The sequence below is a fragment of the Ambystoma mexicanum genome, chromosome 8, assembly GCF_040938575.1.
Source record: "Ambystoma mexicanum isolate Mex_15411 chromosome 8, UKY_AmexF1_1, whole genome shotgun sequence".
Taxonomy (NCBI): Eukaryota; Metazoa; Chordata; class Amphibia; order Caudata; family Ambystomatidae; genus Ambystoma; species Ambystoma mexicanum.
The window spans coordinates 1569982308-1570002406 of NC_090929.1; the positions used below are offsets into that span (position 1 = coordinate 1569982308).

The following is a 20099-nucleotide window of genomic DNA, read 5'->3' on the forward strand; positions in this document are numbered from 1 at the left end:
CCACATGGATTTTTTAGTGTCTTTATTTGTGCCCCAAGCCCTATTTTTCCCTGCCTCGAATTTAGGGTTTGAATAAGAGATGCACAGAGACAAAAAATCTATGTTATATCATTTTTCTGTAACAGAAAGTATTTGTCAGTGGGCAGGTGCTACTTTGAACAATTGTAGCCAATTCCGAGCCTTTGCATGTGACCATGAATTCAGACACCCTAAAAAATAAAAGTATCTCAGAATTTACCACAATTGTCAAAAATGCCCCTGACTACTGACAAATACTTTTATATTCAGCTAAGCAAGGATGTAACGTAGATTTCGCAGCATGCGTATTTGTGCCCCCAGCTGTTTTTGTGACTATTCTGATATATGTAGTGTTAAAATAAGACACACACAGGCACCGCAAAATGTGTTGCATTCGTTTCTTATAATAAAGTATTTGTCAGTGTACAGGGGCTGTTTTCAGACGTTTTAGCCAACTTCTTGCCATTTTTGCAACCATGCCTTCGCTTGGTCTCAAAAATAAAAATGCCCCTGAAATTTGCCATAATTTCCTTCAAACATTCCCCGAACACTGACAAATATCTTTTTCTTTTACAAATAAAAACAATGTAGCATTGTATTTGCAGTATCTGCATTCGTGCCACCATGCTCTATGCTTCTGTTCCTGCATACATTGAGATACATTGAGATACATTGAGATAATGCAAGCAACAGGTGAGAGGGAGGTGGATGTCTAAAGAGTGGGCAACAGAGTACATTGTTGCACAGTATTGTTACACTTTTAAGGCCCTTCTTACTCCAGCTTATAGAGACCTAACCAACCCTACCTAGCCTTCACTTCAATACCTGTGTAAACTATGACATAACCAGGTAACTTCATGAACATATTTTGTTGCACCTAAGTCTTAAAAAACACATTTACAAAACTCAAAAGTCATTATTTAGTCTCACACTGCTTTGAATTCTGATACATTCTGATACTTTCAGCCTTCTGTTGAAGATGGGGAAAACATAACTACATTTATCCTCTTTTTGCTGAGCATATTGCTTCTAGGTTGTAAATGTTTGTCAGAGTGGTTTATTATGATTTAAGTATAAAGTATCCTTGAAAGACAAAAACACATCTTCCTGCCAACCAGACCCTGGAATAGATATGTTGTCAAAATTCTATGTTTCAGACTATGCTGAAATCCCTGCATCACCACTTAACTGAAGTGTGATATTGAGAAAATCATTTTATCTCACTGTGACTTACCCGTGAAAAGTAGAAATCCTTAGAACTGATTCTGTCCACATTGTAGTCTAGAAACACATTTTATTGCTCCACAAATAATGACAGTGACCATTCATAAAGCTCTAAGAGAAATTTTGTTTTTGGTTTACTCATGACAATTTATGGCATGGTAAATTAGCACCCCTTGCACGTCCTTGGCCTGAATATTGATAAAGGGCATTATTTTGTACACAAAAGTGCCTACACCCGTTCCAGGGAATGCGTCCCACTGATTTCTGTTGCCGGCTTTCTCAGCAGGCTCGTGTTAGCTACCCCTTTTGAGATCCTGTGTCCTCAAAAGCCTGTCCATTGAGAACAATGTATATACCGAACATGTTTCTGCTCCGAAAAGTATGTATTTCAATAAACACATGTTTTTAATATTCACTGGAAAAACACTGCTGCGCTCCATTATTTCTCGCACAAACGTATATACACAGATTTGTAATTTTTGTGAAAACACTGGAAAAAACCCACTAAAATTAACAAAACAAACACTACAAACCAGAAACCCTAATTAAACCAACAGGACACTATTGCACCTGCAGACATTCTAGATTTCATTTTAAATTCACCCTTTATAGCCTGTCTGAAGGTAAGCAGTTGGATATTAAGCAGCAGATCACACATAATGAGTTCATTGGTGCTGCCACTCACTAGTCACTGGCAACATGCGAATTTCAAATGGCGTCTCTAATAAATTCCATTAGTCTCTTGGGAAAGACCCAATTCCGACTTTAAGCAATGTCTTTAACCACAATGTTCAGACAGGGAATTTTCCAATAAATATAGAAACCTCTCATGTAATTGTCCTATATTAATAAGATAGGTATTCACTTCAGTGGGAGATGCTGCCACATGTATGTGCTGAATACTGACACAAAAATATTAACAAAATGTTGGACATGCTCAGCAAAGTGGGAAAAACATATTTGCCTAAAGTCAAGATTCATTTTCTGATGCGTAGGTTTGGAAGGTGGAGTTCTTTAGTGCAATAATCTTTCTTCAGTCATGTAGGGGAGGTTGTTAGTCTGGATGCTCAAAAGCTTTGACCTGGTATTATCATTATTATTAGAGTATTCATTATCATAGGCTTCAATGAGAATATCATGTTACGATTCTTGAAAAAAAACTTTGATTACACATTTTGGTTGGGAATGCCCTTGGCAGCGCATATATCAAATGCCTGCTTATGTGTTAATAACTCCATTGTGAACTTGTGTTAATAAGATGGGGCAGCATCAAGGGAGTCTCCTTTTCCGGCTTCTTTTAGTTTGTGTAGTAGTTAAAGAATTTTGATGAAGTGCAGATAAATAGTGATTTCTGCACCCTCAGGATAAAAAAAGGAAAAAGACTGTTCAACTTTCCACATGCCAGTTACATACATTATGTAATAATGTGTACCATGTCATTAATACCTTGAAGGTCCCATTCCGAGTTTATCAGTAAATCAGTTGTAAATCTCTCAATTTGCTGCCAAAATCAATTACCGTTTCCGGCACTCTGTCCCATGGACTTACTATGGGATTATGAGTGGCGGTACGGTGGGGCTTATCTCTATTCTTTTAGGCCGTAGAACTCCACAGTCCGTTTTCTCGAATTCACCAAAAGCATTCATTCTGTGTGGTAAATCCGATGGTTTTTGGCAGTAAGGTGGATGATTTATTACCAGCGTTTTGCTTGCTGTAAAACATCCGGCTTACCACCAAAACTTGTAGTACAACAGTGCAGTAATGCGGCAGAAAAATGGCAGTAACTTGCACTCTTCCTCCCTTTTTTGCCACACCGCCATACTCGTAATGAGGCCCACCTGTGTCTTTTATAGCAGTGAAAAGGTGAGTCACATGGGGAGAAAAGGGTGAAGTCATGACACAAGAAAGGAAGCAACATGTGTGAAAATCTCTTCAATAGTGAAAACTTGAAAACTGACTCCCCCTACCCCCCACCCGCACATACTTCTCATTCCGTATTCCTGCAGGTTTGCAGAGTGGGAGGACTTTACAATGAGTTGCATTAAGGGATGTGAAGATTGTTCATGGGGCCGAGTATTCCTTTGTTATGTCTTGGTTGGCTGTCTCTAGCTGTACCTTTTCAATGCACACTGAAACCAGAGGTCAACGTGGCACTCTTATATAAAACCTTCCGCTTCGCTGGGTGCCATACTGAGACATCTATGATCTATGAGAGGGTTTATGAACGGACAATATTTTATTCCTTTTACATTGGCGTTGGTGCTTTAGTTAGCGAAGGCCAACAAAATATTCCAGTATAGGGACACCACCTTAATTTTTGAAGATCTTTATGAAATGTATTCTCTGTCTATCCAGCCCCTGAGCGCTACGATTACAGTACTGCCTCCCTTCTGTTCATCCTCCTCCTCCAACTTTTTTTAAAAAAAGATTTTTATTAATTTTATTCAAACCAAACAACAATACAAATCAAACATGCAGTGCATTTTACAACAGTTCAATTGTTCGCTACTTAATCCTGGTCACTGCTCCCCCCTTCTGACTCCCCTTTTTGAGCCTATTTATTCCTCTCATTCTGTATCTGCCGCACGTGGCGGGGTCTCGCTTCCCGTGGATTCTGTCCGATCTTGTGTTGCTCCAAAGAATTCCGCTATTAATGATTTCCATGCCATCAGGGTTCCTGCCTCCTCCTCTCCCCCTGCATTGTTTGCCTCTTGCCATACCATCGTTTCTGCCTCCGCCCATTTCTGCAACTCTTTCCACCACACCTCCACCCGTGGCCTGTGACACGTCTTCCATCCCATGGCAATCGTTCGTTTTGCAAGCACATATGCTAGATCTTTAAGTTTACCAACATGCTTAAGTTTATGTGATCTGGGGAACCCCCCCAGCAAGCAGGCCCAGGCTGTATCTATGATGATCGTGACCCCCTTTTCCACTAGTTTCTGTGCCACTTCACCCCAGAAACGCTCAATTACTGTGCATGACCAAAACATGTGTGTCATGTCAGCCTTTTCCTCGTCACATTTGGGACATGCTTGTCGTCCAGCATTTTCAAACCTGGATATCCTCAGAGGTGTCATGTATGCCCTGTGCGTTATATACAATTGTATTTGTTTTAGTCTCGCATTCCTTGACACCTTCTTGTGGTATCCCAGGGCACGTTCCCACATCCCATCCTCTATCAGGGCTCCTACTTCCGCTTCCCAGTCTAGTCTCAATTGCTTCAAATCCTTCCCGACCTTAGACATCACCATCTCATACAGTCTAGAAATCTCATGCCCCCCTTCCGATATATCGTATATTGCCTCTATGATAGCATCTGGTTCTTCTGCCAATACTGTTTCAGGCTATGTTTTCCGGATTCTCTGCACCATTCTACAATATGTGATATACTGGCCCGTATGTAACCCCGTTTCCTCCCCAAGCACTTCAAAATCTGTAATAGTCCCCTCTTGCCAGATGTGCCCTAGTGTTACCAGAACCACCGATTCCCAGTGGGTCCTGATTATCACCTTCAGCTGCTTATCTTCCCCTGCCAATGCAACCAGCGGTACCTGCGGGGAGCATGGGAATGGGTTCTCCATCATCCGGCATGCCCGACGCCACATCTGCCACCCAAACATCATCATCCTAGGGCGCTCTCTCATTTCTGGCTTGGGTAGCCAGATCATCTCTCTTAAGTGGAATGGGGCGCAATCATGTCCAAACAACCCAAATTCAGGGGTCGCTTCATCCGAGAGCCATTTGGCCACATATTGCAGCTGGCTCGCCACATAATACACCTCAAAATTAGGCAGTTTTATCCCCCCTCTCTCATAAAAGTTCTGCAGCTTCCATAGCGCCACTCTGTTCCGGGTACCATGCCACAGGAAATCCCTACACATACTGTTCAGTTTAGCAAAGAACTTCTTGGGTATCATGTATGGAATATTACTAAAATAATGCAGAAGCCTAGGTAGGACCACCATCTTCAGCATTGCACCCCGCCCCATCATTGCTAGGGGCAACTTCACCCAGAATTTCATACACTTCTCAATTTTCACTATAGCTACCTCGGCGTTGTGCCTATGTTCCTCTTCTACCGTGTGGTACACTTCTATCCCAAGGTACCGGAAAGAACTAACCGCCCATGGTATTTGTAACACCGGCAACTGTCTCACAGGGGTTCCCTTATAGCTGCCCAGCGGAAAAATACTACATTTTTGAGGATTCACCGCTATCCCAGACAGCCCGGCATACCTCTCCATCACCTCCAGGATGTACTGGAGATTTTCTTCCTGGTACCTCAAGTACAGCAACAAATCATCGGCATATAAGGAGATCAGGTATCGTTCCCCCCCCCACCTCGATACCTATCGTATCATATTGTTGTCTGAGGTATATTGCTAGGGGCTCCAGAGCTAATATTTAAAGCATTGGGGACCATGCTTGTCTGGTGCCTCTACTAAGTTGCCGCCTCTCGGATATCACTGAACCCGTTCTAACTCTGGCCAGCGGCTCACTATATAGCATCTTTGCCCACCTTATGTAACCAGGCCCCATTCCATACCCCTCCAGGGCCGCCAGCAGCCATGGCCACCTGACCGAATCGAAAGCTTTCACCGCGTCCAAGGACACAATCGCCAATTCGCCTTCAGTCTTACTACCCCATTCGACAACCCGATGGAGTCGCCTATGGTTATGAGTTATATTCCTATTTGGGACATAGCCCATCTGGTCGGGGTGTATTAATGTGCTAATTACTCTCCGCAATCTGTTTGCCAAGACAGCCCTCAATATCTTGCTGTCTTGGTTCAACATCGATAGAGGTCTGTAAGAGCCACAGCTATGCCCAGGTTTGTTAGGTTTGGGAAGCGGTATTATGATCGCTTCCCTGAGTGATTCCGGCAACTGTCCCACCTCAAGCGCTTTATTGAGCATTTCTAACATTGGGGGGAGCACTTCCTCTCTATATACTTTATAAAATTCACTCGGGAAGCCGTCCGCCCCCGGGGTCTTACTAGTAGGCAGCTGCCTCACCACTTCTTCTAACTCCTCTAGGGTGATCGGTGCATCTAGCTCCTCTCTTTCCTCCACACTTATCACAGGCAGTCCTATGTCTTTTAGTGTTTCCGTTATCTCCCCATGGCTGCTTTCCTCCTCATCCCTGTATAGCAACTTATAATAATCCGAAAACTCCTTGTTAACTCCTTCTTGGGTGTCAACCACACTACCATCTTCTCTAGTTATCGTTCTAATCGTGGGTCTGGGAGTTTTCGCTTGTATAGCCATGCTAAGAGCCGTCCTGTTTTATCCCCTTCCGCGTGCTGTCTCTCTATATACTTCCTGTAGTTGAGGTTGCAGAGCCTTTCCCAGTGTTCCGCACATTTCTGCTGCAGCTTAAGAGCCAGCTCCATGTCTTCGCTCCCACCCTTTAATGCCCTTTCTAGTTCCCCTTCTGTTCTTTGTAGGTCAGCCAGGACCCCGCCCTGCAGGCCTTTTGATTTTGCTATGGCAACCCCTCGCATCACTACCTTGAAGGCTTCCCATAATGTACTTGCCGAATCAACACTACCCGTATTCATCTCGAAGTAATTAATAATCTCCTCCCTTATGTCCTCTCTGAAAATCGGGTCCTTGAGCGCCTCTGCTCGGAGGCGCCATGTCGGAATCCATGCTCTCGGGGGGCGGTATTGCCACCCGAGAACCAGTGGCGAGTGATCCGATAGGACCCTTCCCTTGTATTCTACCTTAGTAATCTCTGTTATTACATCCGACGTAGCAAAGACATAGTCCAGCCTTGTATGTAGCTGCTGCGGGGCAGAATAGTGCGAATATTGCCTTTCTTGGGGGTATTTCGTTCTCCACACATCCGCCAGACAAAAGTCGTCTAGCAGTGTCTGCAATGGTTTAGGCGCTGGGGCGGGTCTATCAATCTTCCCATCTGATCTATCTACCTTGGGGTTCAGTACGCAGTTAAAATCCCCACCCAAAATCATCGCACTACCCATACACATACTAAGGTTGGTGCACAGAGTTCTGAAATATGCCGCCGCGTTCTGGTTGGGGGCATATGTATTTACCATGCTTATCTCCTTATTCTCCACCAATCCCCTCACTATGACCATCCTCCCATCCGTCTCCGCCACTTCCTGTAATAGTTGAAATGGGACGTGCAGCGCCACCCAGACAAGTACTCCTCTAGCATAAGCAGAGTATGCCGAGCCCACCACAACCCCTTTCCATTTCTTTGCAACCAACTCCATCTTTTCTCGTGTCAAATGTGTCTCCTGCAGTAGTGAAATATCTATCTTTTGCCTCCGCAGGTACATCATAACCTTATTTCTGATGGTTGTTAATCTGCTTAGAATCACATGCTGTGCATAGGTCTGACATCCAGTGGTCACTGCGGAGTATTGCATTTTGTTTTTCGTAGTCGAAAAGGGGACGTCGACAAGACGTGTCTGTAACACTATCCCTATAGTGACGTGCGTTGTACCCACAATCCCTCACGTGTCGAGGTCCCTCAGATTGTTTTTTTCCGCCCAGCTACTGGTCGCCTTTATGCGGAGCTCCTCGAGAGACATTGCCAAATAGTTTCTTCGACCTTTGGTCGTTTGTTATTGATATCAATAACGTAGATCCCTCCCTCGACGCAGAGCCGTTTCTCCGCCGAGCAAGATCTTCGACGGCAGGACGAGCGGAGGGGATCCTTCGGCGCTGCCGAACACGTGGCCTTGCCTCGCCGGCCATAGACAGTAGGGAGAGTGGGGTTTTGTGGTCTTTCTTTCTTTTCTTTAAGAATGCCTTTCTCTTTCCCCTCCCTCTCCTTCGAGGTCGTAGTCACACTTATTACCCTCAGCTATGGAGAGGACGCCATTTAGGTTTTGCCCGCTTTGCAAGGGTAAATATACCTGGAAGGATAAGCACAAACGGTGCAACCGTTGCTTACCCCTCGATCACCAGGAGGACGGCTGTGCGGCCTGTAAATTACTAAAGCCCAAAACTCTAAAAGACCGCAGGGTCAAAATGTGGGCGGCCTATGCCATGTCTAGGCCTGACTCCTCGCCTGCTGCCGCCGCCGCCGAGTGTGACGAGGACAGTGACTACACGGCCCCCGTAACGGAGGCTGTAGACCTCTCAAAGGAGCGTTCACGCTCCTCGTCGTCCGTCCCCGGCCCCGACAAGCCCGGCTCACGCCCAGCTTATGGGGATGAACACCCCGGCGACAAGGACGCACACAGAAAAACAACAAAGCACATACCCCCCGGCACACATTCGTCAAAGACGAAGGCAGCCATAGCGCCAACGGGGACGCCGGGCCCACCGGTGTCTTCCGCCGACCGTAAGGGTCGTCAGCCCTCCCCGCCACCGCTTCCGCGACAGGCGACTGGGCACTCTAAAAATAAGGGCGCTAACACCAAAATTCCCGGCGACGCGCATCGCAAGACCGCTCACGTTGCCAACAAGGACTCGACGACCAAGGACTCGACGAGCAAGGACTCGACGGGCAAAGTCTCGACGAGCAAGGACTCGACGAGCAAAGGCTCGACTTTACATAGCGCGACGGCGACCGATCCCTCGGAAGAGAGAATGATCGCCGAAAGCCTCGCGCGCATAGCATCTAAGGACGACCAAAGACGTACGGCGAGTGAAACGCCGAAAACCGCGCACAAGGCCAAAGATACGCCGAAGGCGCCGGAAAACAGATCAGGCCAGTTCCCGACGCCGACAGAAGGCCCTAGCCAGCAAGAAGGCTACTCAGAAGGCAAAGGCTCTCTTTCTTCGACGTTATGGGACAGAACCAGACAATTACAGGAGGAAGAAACCCCCTTTTCTTTCCCAGACCGTCCCGGCCAACCTCAGTGGACCTTTGAAAGGTTCCAGACCTGTATGGACAAACTAGATAGGTTCATGTCCATCCCAGAAGACAGGGCACCCAAGAGACCAAGGGAGGCACCCCTGGAGAGTCCAAGGGCTAAATACCAGAAGTTTTATAACCCCATACAGGAAGACATAAACTCTTACAATCCCACTGAGGAAGACACCTTCTTTCAAGAGGAAAATGAGTTCACCTATGTTGAGGACCAACAAGAAGAGGAAGGTTTTCATGAAGAGGAACGTTTTCACGAGGAAACTAACCTATGTGAGGAAAGATTCCAGAAAGACACAGGCGAGGGCGACCCAAATCCCTGGCAGTCACCGGCTAGGTCAACTGACACAGGCAGTAGCAGTATAGTCATCAGGTCTACTGAAACTATACCAGTCAGGAACCCTTCGCCTGTCGATGATCAACCCACCTTCAATGCACTGCTGAAAAAGGCAGCAGCACATTTCGAAATCGAAACTGGGGAGGTCACTCCAGACACCGATTTTGTGGAGAGGATTATCAAAGAAAAACCCCCCACTAGCCAGGTTATACCCATCCTCGCCTCAGTTAAGAGACGTATTACACCTTCTCTTTCCACTCCTGCATTGGTGAGAGGGGTCAATCCGAGGATTGAGAAACTGTTCTCTCCCTCTAAATCAGACACATTATATATTAAGGGTCACTCAATCCCGGACTCCCTGGTCGTGACCAACACCAGGAAAAGGGCAGGAGTCCCACTATCTACTAGCGAGGAACCCCCAGATAAAGAGGGGAAGAAGCTGTATGCCCTAGCCAAGAGAATCACCACCTCTGCAGCATTCTCTACCAGAATCGCCTATAATAATACCCTATTGGCAAGCTATGCCGATGCTCAATGGGCTAAAATCAGACAGGACATCGAAGAAGCTCCCGAACCCCTAAGGACTCGTTTACTGGCTACAGTTAACGAGGGCTCGCTGGTCAATCAAAGCATCGTCAAGAATACCCTCGATGCAGCAGAGACGGCTGGCCGCACTTTGGTACAAGGGATTTTACTGAAGCGTCACGTCTGGCTTCGTAATTCCGGATTTAAGGCGGAAACACAAGCGTCCCTTATTAATAAACCCATAGAGGAGTCCAACCTCTTTGGGAGAGCAGTGGATGACGCGCTGGAGAACGCGAAGAAAGAATTTGATACAATAAAGACCTTAGACCAAATTTCAAAACCCCCTAACAGGCGGGGATTTGGTAATAAGCGCTTTTTTCGTGGACAACGCCAGCAACAAAACCAACAACAACAGTACTCTGCCAGCAACTACCAGAGTAATAGCGGCCAGTACAATCAGAGGGGTCAACGTCGTGGCAAGGGAAGAGGCCGGGGTTCCACCCCCAGAGGCTCCCAAGCCAACAACACCACCAAGTGACGCGAAGATTCGCGTCCCCTCCCATGCAACGCCGGTCGGGGGCCGGTTAACATCCTTTCTTCCAGCATGGGAGGGAATAACATCAGACCGCTGGGTACTTTCCACCGTAGCCCGCGGCTACTGTATAGAGTTCAACAGTTCCCCAACATACAGACCCCCGAGGGGACGCCGCATGACACCAGAACACCTCGCCATCCTTCTCCAAGAAGTGGACCAACTGCTGGAAAAAGGAGCCATAGAGGTCGTGCCTCTATCCCAGGTAATGGAAGGTATTTATTCAGTGTACTTCGTTGTACCCAAAAAGGATCTAACCATGCGCCCTGTATTAGATCTGCGCCCAGCTAACAAGTTTGTCAAACCCCAAAAGTTTTGTATGGTGACCTTACAGGAAGTGATCCCACTGCTATCACAGGGAGATTACATGACAACACTGGACAGGAAAGATGCATACTTTCATATTTTAATGTTGCCAGCGCACAGAAAATACCTCAGGTTCATGATAGAGGGCAAACACTACCAGTTCAGAGTGCTACCCTTCGGCATAGCATCTGCACCAAGGGTATTCACGAAAGTACTGGCAGTGGCAGCGGCCCACCTGCGCAGGTTATCCATCCCAGTATACCCTTACCTCGACGACTGGCTCATAACAGGGGATTTCTACGAGACATGCTTCTCAAACACCCAAAAGTCTGTAGACCTTTTGTTCCAACTGGGCTTCTCCATCAACGAGAAGAAGTCCAGCTTAGACCCCAGCCAAGTCAAACAATTCCTAGGGGCTCTAATTCGAACAAAGGACGGCCTCGTCTTCCCCTCCAACGAGAGGGTCCAAAACATGCTGTTTCAGATCCCCCAATATGTGGCAGGTCGAGAGGTGACGGTGCGCAAAGCGATGCGATTGCTAGGAATGATGGCGTCGTGTATTTATTTGGTACCTCATGCGCATGTGCCCAATGCAAGAGTGGCTCAACAGCCAGTGGTGTCAGGCCAGCGGACAATGGGACGATCTAGTGGTGGTCTCGCAAGCCTTGGTTCTCTCGCTACGGTGGTGGACAAGGGAAAACCTGATAATAGGGAAACCCTTTGCCACACCCGCGGTGGAGGCCACTCTAACCACGGACGCATCCCTCACAGGATGGGGGGCTACCTATCCCATCAGACTGCTCACGGAGTGTGGACTCCGAACGTAGCATCCAAGCAAATAAACCTACTGGAGCTACTGGCGGTGTTCAAAGCACTAAAAGCCTTCCAGAAACACCTACAAGGGAAGGGAGTGATGGTCCTTACAGACAGCACCACAGCCATGTACTACATCAACAAGCAGGGGGGCACCCACTCTCCAGGACTGTCCAAGCTGTCCCAGAATATATGGAAGTGGGCTCTCAAACACAACATGTTCCTACTGTCACAACACGTACCAGGGGAACTCAATCTGCTAGCAGACAAACTCAGCAGAGACTTCCCCCTGCCCGAAGAGTACGAATGGCAATTGCACGAAGACATCGTCTTAGACGTCTTCACGCAATGGGGATTCCCGGAAATAGACCTGTTCGCAACTCTGGAGAACTCACAATGCCAAAGTTACGCCTCCAGGTACGCCCAGAACCAGTCCAAGGGGAATGGTCTGTCGATTCAATGGTCAGGGAAATTTGTTTACGCCTTTCCCCCGACTCCCCTTCTCAACAAAGTGGTGCACAAGATGCACCAGGAGCAGGTTGCCATGATACTAGTGGCCCCAATGTGGGCCCGGCAGTCATGGTTCGCTCACTTGATGGAGATGTCCCTATCTCCCCCAGTAAAACTTCCCTGCCCGTACAACATGCTGTCACAGGACAAGGGCAGGACACTGCATCCATGCCCTCAGACCATGAACTTAGCAGCCTGTCTCCTGAGATCATAGAATTTGGACATCTACAACTCCCGCAGAGATGTATGGACATCCTCAGGGAAGCCAGAAAACCTAATACTCGCCACTGCTATTCTAGCAAGTGGAAAAGATTTGTCATCTGGTGTAAAGGTAAGAGCATCAACCCGGTTGACTGCTCTCTCACACACATTGTTCTGTACTTGACCCATTTACTGGATTCAGGTCTAGTGTTCAATTCCATTAAAGTCCACCTGGCGGCACTTTCTGCATACACCACTTCCCAACTTAAATTGTCGTGGTGGAAGATACCAGTTATCAAGGCCTTCATGGAGGGGGTAAAGAGAATACACCCTCCGATAGCTAACCCAGCTCCTGTATGGGACTTAAATGTGGTACTTTCTAGACTCATGGGCCCTCCTTTTGAACCCATGCACAAGGCAACTCTTAAAGACCTCACTCTTAAGACTACTTTCCTAATAGCTATCACCTCCATTAGGAGAGTAAGTGAACTACAGGCTCTTTCTGTTCTAGACCCCTTCGTAACAGTTCACAAGGATAAGGTGGTTCTACGCACACACCCAAGGTTTGCACCAAAATTCATCTCGAAATTCCATGTAAACCAGTCAATAGAACTACCAACGTTCTTTCAAAACCCTTCCAGCTTGGGAGAAAAAAGTCTGCATACACTTGATGTACGCAGAGCTGTCATGTTCTACATGGAAAGAACCAGACCACTGAGAAAGACTAATCAGTTCTTTGTCTCGGTGGCACCAGGAAGAGAAGGAGATGCAGTCTCAAAGTCCACTATATCTAGATGGATTGTTCAATGCATCACTCTCTGTTACACTCTTGCTAAGAGAGAACTACCCTTCAAGCCAAGAGCACATTCTACTCGAGGCACTGGGGCTTCCATAGCGTTCATTGCAAATGTTCCCCTTGAGTCTATCCGCAAAGCGGCTACCTGGAGTTCTGTGCACACCTTTACAAAACACTACTGTCTAGATGCACACTCTAGATCTGACTCCCAGGTGGGACAGGCAGTGTTAAGACATCTTTTCTCTACTGTTCCTTCTCATAACCCACCGCCAACTCCGGGTACTGCTCGCTAGTCTATGCACAGCATGTGATTCTAAGCAGATTAACAAACATCAGAAGACAATGCATTACTTACCGTAAAAGCATTTCTGATGGTTGTATCTGCTTAGATTCACATGCGCCCACCCTTCCTCCCCGCTCGGATGGAAGGAACATAGACACCTTTCTACATCTCTCTCTCTTTTCTGTACTCACTCACGTATAGAAGGCTCCCTCAGGGCAGAAAAAATACAAATAGAGGGACCTCGATGCGTGAGGGATTGTGGGTACAACGCACGTCACTATAGGGATAGTGTTACAGACACGCCTTGTCGACGTCCCCTTTTCGACTACGAAAAACAAAATGCAATACTCCGCAGTGACCACTGGATGTCGGACCTATGCACAGCATGTGAATCTAAGCAGATACAACCATCAGAAATGCTTTTACGGTAAGTAATGCATTGTCTCCTTTTCAGATAACTGTTAAGTCCCTTGACATTCCACGTAATTATTTTAAGATCCCCCATGGCTCATTAAGGTTCCTCTCCCCTACCTCAAACAGATCCCTCCCGCCCGCGCAATACAGATTCAACCATCCAACTGTTTTGTTTAGGCTCATGTTCAAACTTAAACTCCCCAAAACTATATACACACCAAACTCTCTCCCCTCCCTCCCGCCCCCCTCCCAGCCGTTGCCCAACAACACCCTCCCCAACTGTTGCCCAGCTCCATCCCTGGATCTCAGGCACCCCTACATCTAGCCCTTCCAGCGCAATCCTATGCTCAGGGCTCAGTAGGGTGAAGTCACCCTAGTGGCCACTTAACTACTAATACTCAGGGATGGGTTGCTACCGTCCCTTTGCTCCTATTTCCCATTTTATTACGCTTCGTGTTAGTACTATGCAGCTCCTACATGCATTTCCCCACTATATTCCAGTCCATCCTGGGCACATGGCCTGAAGGCTACACAGTGTCTATCCGGTCTCACTTTGTCTACCATGACAGGGCCACCCTCCCACTTACCCCCTCAATGTCCATGACACAGGTTCCTCAGTTGTCATGCTCCTGACAATCTCGGTCCGCCTCTTGTTCCTGGCAGCCCTGCAGGTCCAGCCATGACACCACCTCCTCCGGAGTGTCAAAGAAAAGCGCTCTGCTCTTGTGCAGCACCTTCAGTTTCGCCGGGTACAGAAGCATATACTTGATGCCAGCCGTACGCAGCCTCCTTTTGACGGCCACGTAGCTATACCTCTGCCTCTGCACCAGCATCGTGTAATCCGGGTATGCCGTGATGTTGGTGGATGCCCTCTCTATTGTTCCGCCCTTACGAAAATATTCCAGGATCTTCTCTCTGTCTCTATAATTCAAGATCCTCGCAATTACCGGTCTTGGCGGGGTCCCAGGTCGTGGTTTCCTCACCAGGGCACGATGCGCTCGCTCCACAGTGAACCCTTGTGAGAGCTTGTCTGCTCCTATCTCCTGGAGGATCATGTTCTCCACATAGTTTGTGGGGTTCTGGCCTTCCTCTCCCTCTGGCAGGCCGACCACCCGTATGTTATTTCTTCTCGCCCTTCCTTCCGCTTCCTCCACACGATTTTCGAGATTGGCAACCTGTTGTTTCAACACGTAGACCTCTTTTGCGTTATTTGCGCTGACATCTGTATTGATCTTCACCGCGCTTTCCAGACCACTCGTTCTTTCTGCCAACGCCCTAACGTCTTGTCGTAGCAGGGTGAGTTCAGTTCCCACAGCATCAATTTTGTTCTCTAGGGCTGTCTGCAGGTCCGCCATTGCTGAGCCCCATTTGGTGCTCAATTCCGTTATGACCGCCAGGATCTGATGCTTGTCTCCTTCTGGGGCTTCTTCTGCGGGAGTCGCGACCATACTTTGTGTCGCTTTTGTAGGGGTCCTCTGCGCTTTTGCAAAGACCTCCATTGTCGGTTGTTTGGTCTTAGCTTTGAGTCCTTTCACTGACATTGCGCTACCCTTCTTGCGTGTCTGGTTCCCACTATGCGGTGTTGTTATGACGCTCCCAGATCCTCCAATTGTCGGGGTTGTTATCTCTGCAACTTGCTTTGTGCTATGGCGCGTGAAATTGCTTATCAAGTGGATTGTATCCTCCCACGTTTATACTCCACATACAATTTTGCTAGCACACGTTTTCATTGTCACCCCTTTTTGTGATTGGGTTGCCTGGGCACATGCAATGCAAGCAGAGTTGGGTGCACTTTTTGAAGTTATGTTACACACTCTCACTCAGTGGCTATTGGTTCATCTTCTGTAGCCTCACCATGCTTCATCAAGGGGTGCAATAGCGCTTTACTTCACAGGCCGTTTCCAATCTGCTAGGTCGTTTTCCAGTAATTGCGTTTCTCTATGTTCATGCCTGACTGTCCTTGATCACAGTCCCACGTTACGCGCACTGCCCTCCCCCCGGCCTGCTCGTGTGTATGTGAATGCTCACGGGCTAATTTCCAGTCCTTTCATGTAGCAGCAGCCTCTCCGTGTGCAAGTCGGCTGACACGGTGTTCGTGGCAAGGGACGCCCGTCCCGAGCGCTTCCCGGGTTACAATGGATATTCGCTGCTGCAGCAGCTCTTCGTCATGCAGCACCTTCCTGGGCTGCTCAGTCCACTCACATTAGCCTGTTCATGTCACATCTACAGGTCTTACTGTAGCAGGCTGTGTCCAGAGCTCGCCATATGCTAATATGGTTTAGTCTGCGAGCTTGCGCTTTGGGTGCACACGTGCACATTATACTCCAGCCAGCATAATCAGATCACCTCTCAATGATGGAGGCGCTCGCCAGCTACGACGGCTCTCCAGCAGTACACAGGGCTCAAAGTCACTCTATGGCACACATTTCTATTGACACCGGGTGGAGATTATGGGTTTCTGAACGTTCGCCGCCCGGCTGCCTCTGCCGTTCGCCTCCCGTTCAGCCTACTGCACACTCCAGCGGTCTGCGTCGGAGCCTCGCATATACCCGAGGGCTCCAGCCGCTTGTATCCGCCGAGCTGCTTTTCCAGCAGGCGGCTTGGTCGGCGGCCGCACTAGTAACATGTGTGCGCCCACCGCAGTTCGCGCTGCCAGGGGGCACCCAACGTCTGTCCTTCCTCACAGGGGGCCGGGTCCGCCACAAACGTGCCACGGAGTGCGGTCCGCCTTCATCCGCCTTTTGTCTTCCTTGTTTCTACCTGTATTCGCAGGTCGGGCAGGGCACAGCGCTTTCCCGTAGGCATGCCGGCTACACTGGCCACATCTTACCTCCCTCTGCAGCTCACACTGGATGCGCTCAGGCCATCTGCACAAATCTCTTTGTACCTCCAAGCCGCCATTTTGTTGCCGACTGGCCGCATTCGGTCCGTGCAACAAAGTGTCTAAACGAGCGTTTCCATGAGCTGAGTCAGTCGCGGGTGGGAGCATCTTTTTCCAGCCATATTCCCACGTCCATAATGCCGTTTTTCTTGTAGTAGCCTGCAGTATGGAAGCACTAACATCCCAGGATCATCGTCGGATCACGGAGCAAAGCAGAAACCCAGCCTACTCCATGGCTGCCCAAGCCACGCCCCTCCTCCAACTTACTTACGGGAGAAGACTAGGAAGATCCTGCATGGTGAAATTGGTAAAACAAAGCGTTAACCTTGTATCTCTTAAGGATGCATCATCATCAATCAAGGGCAGTACCCCAAGACTCTGAGGTTAGCATTTCTTCTTTAGTTGTCACTATTTTCAAGTTTATAGTCCAAGGATACCATTTCTCCCACCAATTCATCTTAGAATGCCATCAGGTCACTTGCATGAAGGTCCTGTTTCCCTTCCATACCAGTAAATAGCTCGCAGATTTTTCCAAGCCCTTTCTTCATGCCGCTCGTCCAATCTAGCTTCTGTAGCTTTGACAGATTTTGCCACTTTAACCATCTTTTTGATAGAGACCATGATCTCTTGATGACATGTAGTCACCCCACCAGTGTCAGAGATGCACTCCTCTTCTCCTCCTGTACTGTCAACATTCATGGTTTGAATAAATCCCCCCCCCATCGACCTTTGCTTTGCCGTCATCCTCAAGCCTTTGATGTATACTGCTCAGCTACTTTGATAAGCTGCGTCACTCATCTTGCATCTTCACCTGCCTTGCAGGAGGACAAGCCATCTAACTCCCTCAGCAGGATAACTCTGTGGGAAAGGTGGCCCGTTTAATCTCCTAGTACCCTTCATGTTTTTCCTGAGCTTCCTCCAAACTCCACAGAAATACATTCTGCTGCTCAGGCACCCACTCAGACTTAGACCATCCCTCCATCTCCACCGGACTTTAGCAAGCTGACATGGCAGGGGGTGCAGCCACCTTCTTTGTGACACTGGTATTGAGGAAGACATGCTGCTCATTTCATAGCATGCTATCCTCACATGAATCCCCTCAATGAAATTGTTCCCACTCCTTTGATGCACCACCACAGTGCTTCTGCTTTGGTGGTAACCTGCCCAGCCGCCAGAGAAGTGTACACATCTGTAGCTCCTAGAAGAGTCACAGATTTTCGAGAGCCAACTTGCAGTGAGCAGACGCTCTCAGAGGTAATTGTTGTTCACTCACACAATACAGGCCCTGGGTATAGAGCATCACCTTGTAGGAAGGAGCTATCTCTGGGGTAGCATGAGCTACTACATTGTGCGCTGCAAATCTAAGTTTCACATAAGATGCTAATGTAAACATTTTGTCCATTATGTTTGATCTATTGTGCTTTACTTGTGCTCTAGATGTGTCCCGGCGTGTTTTTGTAAACATTACCAAATGTCCACATTAATGTCACAAAAGGTATGTTTGTATAAAAACGTTGGCCTGAAGATTTAAAAGTAGTTCTTGGTAGCTGTTGTTTTCAATGTAACTAGGTTCTCGTAGGCTCGAAGCAGGAGTTAAATAGCTCCAAGCTTCCAGCAATTTCGAACCCTGGATAATGAACGACACACACATGCCCCTTCTGACCGCCACAAGTTCATGTTGTAGTTCACATTTATTTGGCTCAATGGGTTTATAACGAATGAAAAAATAACGACAGTGTTGTCGATATTTTCATTATTTTATTTAAATGTACCCAACACCCTCCCCAACATATTTTAGGACTGGTGTAATGTTATATACTAACTCCAGTCCTAGAATATTTGGGGAAAGTGTTGGATAGGTTATAAATACTGTATACCATTTATTTGACCTTTTAGGCTTCAGCCTGGCTGTGCCACACTCCAAGCTGTGTGTTGTGGCCTATCCAATAATCATGCATGGACAAGTAGCTTCTTACAAGGCCTTTATTGCCAACTGGTACACAAATGCATATATTACTGCTTACTGTCCTTTAGAACGGTAGGTGCTCGTCTGAGTGAGATGATGCTGGCAGAGCAGATGTAGTGGCTCAGGCTGAGTCCCGGGAATGCTGTGTCCTACTTTGTGCTCCCCGCGCTCTGAATGCCGTTTCGTGGGAAGTTGGTGGCTCTCGCCAGCTCGAGTAGTCTTGCGAGAGGTCAGGCGCAATTTACCGTGGGTGCACTGCTCCACAGTGTTGCCTACTCTTGATAGACCACACGCTTGGACTTCCCCTTCTTTTCACGTCACACTCCCTGCCGTTTACTGGCACTTATGATCCAAGCAGCTGATAGTGCTGTTCAAATTAGAGGTAAGTCAAGTGAGGGGGCTGGCAGCTGGGGTAGCAATGATACCAGCAGATCCAGCTGGGAGCTGCTGTTATGATATGATATGGTATTTATAACGTGTCTGTACACAAGTATTTCTTGTTAACCCCACTCCAACTTCTACATGCCCCGAGTAACACTCTGGGGGCGTGCACACTGTTTGCCTGTTTCTGTAAATTAAATATGGACTAAAATGAACTAAAAACCAAACTACTATAGCTTTGCACAGTGAAAACAACCCTGGCTAATAGTGAACCTTTATTTATTTTTTATTTTTTTATTTACTTGTTTATAATCAAAAACATTTGATTTTTACAAGATGTTGATACGCAAAGCAGAGAAAAGCACGTTTTGTAAAAAATAGATATCATGGATGCAGATAAAAAAGATAAAGATAGAACTAAAAGTGGATAACAAGAAACAGAGGAATAATTGGAACCAGAAAACTAGGCACTTCACTGCAGAAACTTTGTGTCTCAACATAAAAGAAAGTCACTGTTCTTTAAATTGCACTTAACTAGTTTGTAGGTTCTGGTTTAGACTCAATGCTGCTTCTAAAATCTTTACTGTCGCTGTCGACCACTTAGTTCTGTCTCCAGCAATCAGACGACACCACCATGTGTTTTCCTCTCGGAGTGGTACGTCATACATCAAAGGGAGCAGATAGGCTTCCCGCAAAAATAAGGTTCTAGTGCAAGTCATAAGTAAGTGTCTCAGAGTTTCCACTTTTCCTGGGTCCAGACAGAATCTGCAAGTACGAGCATCCGTTTTCGTACGAATTGCTATGATTTCCTGCGTTGGTAATTGATTGAATCTTATTTTCATAAAAGTTTTCTGCATTTTTTTGTTGGGGAATTTTATGCAGTAGCTCATAGGTTGATTGAGTTTATTTGTTGTTGCTGGTAAATGAGCCAGGAGTTTGTTTCCTATTGTTTATTCACCGGTTTGGATCCAATCTGCTTGCGCTATTTTTGTCTTGATTC

At 47.3% G+C, this 20099-nt stretch overlaps 1 protein-coding gene across 1 annotated transcript in view; it reads left to right on the plus strand.

Annotated features, from left to right (window-relative positions):
• RBM20 (RNA binding motif protein 20) overlaps window positions 1-20099 on the plus strand; it is a 1237556-nt gene that overhangs the window by 481863 nt on the left and 735594 nt on the right. The gene's annotated exons all lie outside the window — the stretch shown is intronic.